We start from the raw sequence: 8,900 nt of genomic DNA on the forward strand, positions 1-8,900 counted from the left end.
TGACCAACCTAGTGGCCTTCTACAGTGGAGTGACTACATCAGTGGACAAGGGAAGAGCTATGGATGTCATCTATCTGGACTTCTGTAAGGCCTTTGACACAGTCCCCCACAACATCGTTCTGTCTAAATTGGAGACATATAGATTTGATGAATGGACTATTCGGTAGATGAGGAATTGGTTGGATGGTCGCATCCAGAGGGTAGTGGTCAACGGCTCAATGTCTGGATGGAGATTGGTAACAAGTGGTGTCCTTCAGGGGTCTGTACTGGGACCAGTACTCTCTAGTATCTTCATCAGACATAGACAGTGGGATCGAGTGCACCCTCAGCAAGTTTGCAGATGACACCAAGCTGAGTGGTGTGGTTGACACGCATGAGGGACAGGATGCCATCCAGAGGGACCTGGACAAGCTTGAGAGGTGGGCCCGTGCGAACCTCATGAGGTTCAACAAGGCCAAGTGCAAGGTCCTGCACCTGGGTCAGGGCAACCCCCAGTATCAATACAGGCCAGGGGATGAAGGGATTGAGAGCAGCCCTGTGGAGAAGGGCTTGGGGATACTGGTGGATGAAAAGCTGGATGTGAGGCAGCAATGTGCGCTCACAGCCCAGAAAGCCAACTGTATCCTGGGCTGTATCAAAAGAATCGTGGCCAGCAGGTTGAGGGAGGTGATTCTCCCCCTCTACTCTGCTCTGGTGAGATCCCACCTGGAGTACTGCATCCAGCTCTGGAGTGCTCAGCACAGGAAAGACGTGGACCTGTTGGAGCGGGTCCAGAAGAGGTTCACAAAAATGATCAGAGGGATGGAGCACCTCTCCTATGAAGAAAGGCTGAGAGAGTTGGGGTTGTTCAGCCTGGAGAAGAGAAGGCTCAAGGGAGACCTTATTGCAGCCTTTCAATACTTGAAGGGCTCCTATAGGAAAGATGGGGACAAACTTTTGGGTCTGTGGTGATAGGACAATTGGTAATTGTTTTAAACTAAAAGAGGGTAGATTTAGACTAGATACAAGGAAGAAATTTTTTATGATGAGGGTGGTGAAACACTGGAACAGGTTGCCCAGAGAGGTGGTAGATGCCCATCCCTGGAAACATTCAAGATCAGGTTGGACAGGGCTTTGAGCAACCTGATCTAGTTGAAGATGTCCCTGCTCATTGCAGGGGGCTTGGACTAGATGACCTTTAAAGGTCCCTTCCAACCCAAACTATTCTATGATTCTGTGCTTGTGTGAACTTAAACACAAGCTTACAGGGTGTGGTTGTGGTTTGGTCACACCAAAACAGTGTTGCATTGCTGTGGGTTTAACCCTGCAGGTCTGGACTGATCCACTGCAAAGGAAGCAATGGAGGAATTCAACCACAGCTGCAAATAAACACCGGCTTACAGGGTGATGGGATAATTCAGATCAGAATGGACCTCTGCAGTCTCTAGTCCATTCTCCTGGCTCAAAGCAGCATCAGGGACATCCAGGGATGCTGGATGTTTGTTTTGTGACGAAACACCAAGGAGGCACCTTACCACATGCACACCTTGGGGAACTTAACCTGTGGCAAAGCAAGGCTGTTCGTTGCATCCTGGGACATACACAGTCACCTCCGGTCAAACTGCTGTCTCCTGACAGCACCTCCAGGGAAACGGTGACGCCAGTGGATGGGGATTTTCCCTTCGCTCATCCTTTCGTTACTGGAGAAGGACCTGTCAGAACTGGGAATCGACAGAAGGAATGAACTGTCCCTGACCAGTGACTGGGCAATTTTGCACAGCCTTTGTTTTCATCTGATTAAAATGACAGAAGCAGGGGCATTATCAGGTTGCTGTGTGCTACCCAATTCAGGGTGGCTGGATGTCTCCTCTGTGCTTACAGGGGAATTGATATTGTCTGTATGTACATACACTGTATAAGAACAGAGTAAACGTGTGAAATTTTTCCTCCAAGTACTCTCCCTGCCTCCAATACTTGTGCATTAGAAGTCTTCTGAGTTGCCTGTTAGTTTTACATATTTAGCAACCCTCAGTGTATCTTGCTTCATCACCTACTGTCCTGTTGACTTGTGCAATTTTTAGCACCCGCAAAATCTTGTGGCAAGGATTTGCACAGTTTGACCACATGTTAAGTGGAGAACCGCCTTGCATTTTCTTTGAAGCTTCCTTGTGTTGGTTTAATTAAAGGCTTAGATTTTTCATTAAAGGAGACCATGTACCCTTTCTATGCCTTTGTGGTTTTATAAATCTCTGTCATCCCTCCTATTGCTCATCTTTTTTTCCAGCCTGAAAAATCCTGGCATGCAATTCATTCCTAAGTTTTAGCTTGCTGAAACCTGAGATGATGTTTTCATGGTGCTTCCAAACCAAGATCTTGTTCCAGCCCATCATTTTAATCTGCATTTTGAAACCCCACTTAAACCGTTTCCGATCCTTCCCATATGGAACAAGCAGCACAGCTTGATGCTTAGGGCAGCTAAATTTTCCACACAGAGAGATGTGATCATTTTATGAAGAAACGGAAGTCATCTGAAATAAATGTCAATGGGAACATGTGGCTGTTAAATGTGAGCAGCAAAAGCAATAATCACCCAAGCCCCATGAGAGTACGTGTCATCTCCTCCTTGTTCACCTGCCAGGGACATGGAAAATGAGCAGCAATGCATGGAGGCAGCACAGACTGTCAGATTTGGAATCATACCCGGGGCTTTGGAGCCAAATCTCTGAAACTGCAAGCTCCAGCTGTGTATGTGTGATCTGCAAACAGGAATCACCCTCACTAAACCTCCCCATTCCTTCCAGGAACACGACTGTGCAACAAGGGCCCTGGGGATTTCTGCAGTATCTTCCATCCCTTTGCTGTCCCCTGAAGATTCGGACAAGCTGGCTTTGCATGGAGAGGGAGCAAGGCTTATCCTGCTGGAAAGCAGCTGGGATGGACACAGCTCAAAGCTACCCTGAGATGCAGCAGTGGAAAACATTGGAGGTGGCAAAACAGAAAGGGATGAACAAGAAATTGTAAAAAACCTTAACTCATTTTACCCTTTGGATCAGGAACCAGTAGGGTCCATGTTTTCCTCTTGCTCAGACTGCTTTTTCTCTTTGCAGTGTTTGCAATGGTCCCCGGACCTGGAGGGGCTGTGACTGTGGGTGCTGTGCCTGCCATCAGGTGGGAGGAAAGGAATGGGGAGCAATGATTCCCCATCCTACTAGGCTTGTGTGCCCACTTGCTGGATGCTCTTCTGTCCAATCTGTTTGGAAAAGACTATTTTCCTTTTTCCTCTTCCTGAATTTCTGACCAGCTCAGTCCTAGCCCACACTTGTTTGTCCCTTTGTGTTCCCTTGTTTTATTTTTCTATTCAGGAGAATCAGTTGTTTGGAGAGGGCTGGAGTGTCTGAAGCTCTGCATCATCTCATCTCTCCTCCACAGGCTTTTCTGTCCCAGGAGAGTTTTCCTTTCCATGATCTTCTTGCCAGACAGAAGATTTTTTTCTGGGAATTTCCTTCCGATACTGCCATTCCCTTTTTGCCACATCTGCTATGTCGCAGTTTCCTGTCTGCAAAAGGAGCATTTTCAAGCTGGCTGCCATAGTCGGGACTAACATATCCTTGTCTGGAAATTGCTGGATAAGAAAGGGCTGCTAAGGCGGCAGATTGTCATTACAGATCAAAATCTTCCCATCAAGGACATAGGCAGTAAAAGGCGTGTGGTTTAATGGCTCTGAGAGTTAGCTACTACACTCCTTTCTGTGCTTTTATTTTGCTTTATTTTATTTTATTTTATTACATTACATTATATTTTTTCTTCCTATATAAATCCTCAGCCTTTTTTTTTTTTCATATAGGCAGAGCCTCACCTCCCAACATAAAACCAAAAATTCTGATTTTGCTGCAACTAGATAATAATGAACATCTTAGGATTAAACAGCCACAGGGGGTGGCTGGTCCATAGGAGCAGAATGAGAGAAAGGAAGGAAGATGGGGAAAGGCAAATTTCTGACTCAAAACAGGTGGGGTGAGCTGAGAGGCAGGTCTCCTTGGACACCACTGCCAGGGCAGGGGCTGGATGCGAGAAGGATTTTGAAAAGAGCAGGGATTGCATTTCTGAGGATGTGGCCCCCTTTGAGGACATGAGTTTGAGAGGGTTGAAGAATCATCAGGTCTGGTCCATCTTACCCTGTATGTGATGACTGGGTCCATTTCATGTTTAGCAGCACAAGGAGGCTGGGGAAAATTGGGCGTATCTGGTGCTGAGGAGGGATGGGAGAATCAAGCAGATGGCATTCACCGTAGGAAAGCATCTCCCAGGGAAATAGAGGGAAATTAAAAAATCAGCCATAAAATCAAGAGGCAGAAATTAGCCATAAAGAAACAGGTGGAATACATACAAATTTTACTCCACTTTATTTTGTAAAAATTAAGGAGAAGGTCATTACTTCAGTGGCTTATGTTGACTAGGTGCAAGACCTTGAATTCCTGGCTGTTTGTTAGTGCCTGTGTGTCTGACATGCGTTTGGAAATGGGAGCAGAAAGAGGAGCGTGGAGACACACCATTGCCGTGGGCCTTGTGGATACAGGCACACAGTGACAGCCTCTGTATCCATAAATGGCTGCTGTGAAGGGAAGGATCGCTGGTGGGAAGAGGTGGGCAACCCTGTGACGTGCCCCTGACACGAGGGAGCAGGGTGGTGGGGATGAACATGAGCAACTTGCTTGGGGAGGAGCTGGAGGGGGCTAAAAATAGTTTCTGTCGCAAGTGCTTTCGTAGAAGCGTTTCCACCTCGGCACAAAGGGATGGACTGGGTGCCTTCTCAAGGGCCGATGAGCTGCTATTTTTAGCCTGGTTTCATAAGGAAATGGGCGCCTGTCCATCTGTCCCTATGCTCCTCCCTGCTCTAACTTTTCAGTCTTTTGGCCACCTGGAACGAAATATGACAACGGTTGGAGACCTCAAAGGGAAAAATGTTCTAGCAAGTTTCTCAGCACTCAAGAGTGAATGCCCATGTTGAGAGAGGCTGCTACACCACAGCCCCTTGCCCATGCTGCGGTCAGCAGGGATGCATTGCCTGGACGATCTGCTTTGCTGCACGTATGCCATCATTTGGGGACATGGGAACGACCAGAGGTTGCTGCATAGGGAAGAGACATGTGGATGGCATCTGTGATGACTCAGGTGGTAGGGAATGGCATGGGATGGGAGCATGGAGGAACCGTAGTTGCGTGCGGAGCACTATGGTGCACGGTGGGTCTGTGACCTGCTCCTGGGCAGGGGGCTGGCAGAGCAAACGTGGCTGGTGGCAGAGCATATAAAAAGGCATTCTTTGGCATTGGCTTTCCCAGTGCAGGAAATGTGAGGAAATGTGAAGTTCCCATAAAAGGAAGGGCAGGAGAGGAGCCGTGAATCACGGCAGGGCAGTGAGCCGGAGAGGGACTGCAGGGCATCCTTGCCGGAGAGGTTGAGCTGGGAGGAGCCACAGCCATCCTGGTGCATCACGAGGTGCCTTTGGCCTCGGAGAAGCCATGAGGAGATGGGGACTGAGGGTGTGGGAAGGGCAAAGTCCCTTGTACCAACCCCTTGGGTGGGATCATAAGCTCGCCTGCTGCTGGGGAAAGCTGAAGGAAGGCTGCCAGGCTGTGTCCAGCTTCCACGAGCACGGCCCTGCTCCTTTGTGCATCCTCCCCGGGCTGCCTCCTCTGTTGTTGCTTTGAACGGGGTGACTCTGACATGCCTGAGCTTGTGTGTGGGACCTCGCCCCAGTCCAGCCGAGGTGAATGATGGGCAGGTTGCAATGCCAAGAAGACAAGTTTTCCAGTCTCCATCCTGGGAGACGAGACTGGATTCATAACCTGGGGTTATGGGCCAGGACCATCCCAGGCAGCATGTTGCGGTACGTCAACCACGGAGTGGACATGTCACTGCCGGGCCAGGAGGAAGCTGCCACGTGAGACAGCATTAGCAATGGACACAGCCTGTCTTCATGCCTTTTATTTCCGTCCTGTCCTTTACACTTGCATTGTCTTTGAGATCCCAGCTTGGCCAGCCCTGACCTCGTGGCACTGAATCCTTCAGTGGCCCATGTCTACTGTAGGGTCCCCACAACCACTGCTGTAACAAATGACTCATTTGTCTTCTGTGATGGCCAGAGATTTCCTCTCTTCGCAAACCCTCTTTCTTGTTCGATCTCTCTCATCCTATCAAGGCTAAAACCAGACTGCAAACCTTCAGAGTCACTGGCAGACCTCTGGCCTTCAGCAGCCTCAGGCTTTTGCATCATTGCTCAGCAAATTGCCCCAAACAATTTTGGGAGGAACTATTAAGAAAAAGTGTCTCGTAGATGACCAGTGGCCAGCCATCACATGTAAGTCTCTGCATGCTCTTATTCACCATCTGTATTAATTCCAGATGTGCACGATTGAACGGTATGTTTGGGAAGCATCTACTGGCCTGGCAAAGTGAAGTAATTTCCCCCAAATGTCTCTTTTTGAATGATTTGTTCCTATCTTTCTGGACATAGCTTCTTTTTCACAGAATCTGTGGGATTACAATAGGAGGCGAGGGGACATGGGGCAGCTTGATGGAATGGTATATATTAGCATTTTTTTCTATTTCTGGGTACAGCTGACTGGAAAAAACACTCTCACCACTTGGAGGGGAGGAGCTCATGAGAAAGCAGTGACTCTTGGCAGTCCCCATCGAGTGCAACAGAAGGTGTGCAAGAACCGTGCGACATGGAAATGGGCTGGCAGGGTGGACCATGCCCCACACAGTGCCTAAACCCAGCTCTGGGTCCAGCTCTGAGCGTGAGGCTGTCCCACCAGACCCAGCCCTGGGACCAAGTAAGGTCTGTGCCACCATCAGCTCTGTGCAGAGCATGTTTGGAGCCCAATGGTTTGCACTTGGGAACAGTGTGGATCCTCTGGGCAGGGGCACTGCATCACCAAAGAATTGGATCCAGAGGGAACCAGCAGTGGCTGGTTCATGTTGGGACACAGCTTTGAGGGACATGGTGAACGCTGTTTTGGGAGCGTGGACTGTGTTAGGGCTTTGGGTCTTCTCTGGTCATGGCTGGGTTTCCTCTTAGCTGGTGTCAGGATCAGTATGAGGATGGCTGCACACTGGCTGCAAATCTATCTTTCCTGCTTGGTAAGAAACCCAAATCTTACCCTACATTCATGGTTTATAGTGAAGGGTGTTTCAGTGAGCATCTCACTTGCCCTAAGTTATGTTATGTTTGGCTAGAAAAGCCCTTGGTTTTGGTTTGAAGGCATCAAGAATTGGCAAATCCACCCCTTCCCGTACTGACTTGTTTTAGTGGTTTATCATCCATATTGTTAAAACATGCGCTTAATTTTTCTTTTTAATTTGTTTGGTTTCCTACATGCGAGTTTGAGCCATGCTGTCACACATTAAATCTCTCCTGCAGACACTCCAAAGGTTTGTGCTGACCTTATCTCACTTTTCCTTCGCCGGTAGACAGCCGACCACTGGGGCAGAACAGCTGATTTATCCTGATGTAAATCAAAGCACAAACATATCCCTAACCTATTTTTATTTGGCCAAGAGAGATTATTGAGTACAGCTGCGATTACGCGAATGCAGTGGGTGATCTTTGTGAAATCTGGTCTCCTAGGAGGCACAGATAATCCTGCGTGATGCTGTTATGACTATCATGATCACAGCATGACCTGCGTGGTGGGCACAAAGCCCATGCAGGCACCAGGGAGGGGTAGGTGCGCAAATACACGTGAGCGTGGAGAGCTCTGGTATTCCCTGATAGATTTCTGTGCTGAATCCAGAAAAGGCCTGGATATGGAAATGCCCACCTTGCCATGTTTCTGTCTCTGCCTTTTGGACTTGCATCCCTGTGGCTTGCACTTTTCCCAGGTTCATGCAGCTGAGCCTTGCCCTCCAGCAAGCCGCATTGCATTTCTTAACCTCCTCCTTACCGGCTGAGGAGCCAGGGCACATCCTGACTAAAAACTAAGAGCATGACACTGTGCCAGACAACTACACTTTTTGCCTTGAGTAGGTGGGTGCAAGCCAGATTTGTCCTGTGTTAAAGCTTGACCTTTTGTCATACGTTCAGCACCCTCAGCTAAGCCTTTGATTTTTTTTTTAATTTATTTTATTTATTGCTGTTTTGAAAACCTGAGAATACCCATGGATCTGCTGTTGTTTTCTCCAACAGCACCTGCCACAGAGGGAGCCGGCTGCCAAGAAAAATAAAAATACTAATCCCTCAAAGCCTCTAGCTGTGCTGGCTTTCAATCCTTGCCCTGCTGTAGCAAACATCTACCCCATGGCAGCGCAGGAGGTGTAGTTAAGAAGCAGAAGTCTTCATTTCCCAGCTTTTGAGTAGCTTGTGTGGAGCACTCTGAAAGCTTACTCTGCACCCATTCTTATCTAAACATGCCTAAGCCCCAGCATGCTGCTTCAGCTGCGCTGGCTTTACACTTCAGGCTGTTTTGAAAGTGAATTTGTAAAGCCATTAACATTACTTAAACAGTTTAGCCACAGAATTACCCAGTGGTGCAATCCAGCTGCCAGAAATGAGACACGAGGCTCCTTTGCGCTGTGGATCAAACAAAACTCGGCCAAAGCACGTGGGCTCTGGAGGATGCCAAAACCAGGGGTGATGGGGGGAGTGAGAGCTCGCTGGCTTTCCGCTTAGTGGGAAATGTCATCAAGTGTGGGTTGTAATTTTTTTTTTAATGAGCTGGTTTGGGTCCAAATCGGACCAAACCCAAACTTTTTTTCCCCTGAAGTTTCCGGAGGACTGGAAAGCGTCAGGTCCCTAGGTCTCCTGATGCTGTTGGCTTCCCAGGGAGCCATTTCAGCTGGTGGCCCCAGGGCCCAGGTTAGGGACATGTGGGGTGCTTAGGGCTGGCAGACAGAGCTTCCCATGCCCTGGATCTCACGGC

General features: G+C 48.6%; 1 long non-coding RNA gene across 1 annotated transcript; it reads left to right on the forward strand.

Annotated features, from left to right (window-relative positions):
- The first annotated feature begins 4,903 nt into the window (after positions 1–4,903).
- On the forward strand, positions 4,904–6,793 carry LOC128141834 (uncharacterized). The gene is made up of 3 exons (XR_008235188.1): positions 4,904–5,154; positions 6,179–6,337; positions 6,598–6,793. It is a non-coding gene; the product is annotated as an uncharacterized LOC128141834 (long non-coding RNA).
- The last annotated feature ends 2,107 nt before the right edge of the window (positions 6,794–8,900 follow it).

Source organism: Harpia harpyja, chromosome 5 (assembly GCF_026419915.1).
Source record: "Harpia harpyja isolate bHarHar1 chromosome 5, bHarHar1 primary haplotype, whole genome shotgun sequence".
Classification (NCBI taxonomy): Eukaryota; Metazoa; Chordata; class Aves; order Accipitriformes; family Accipitridae; genus Harpia; species Harpia harpyja.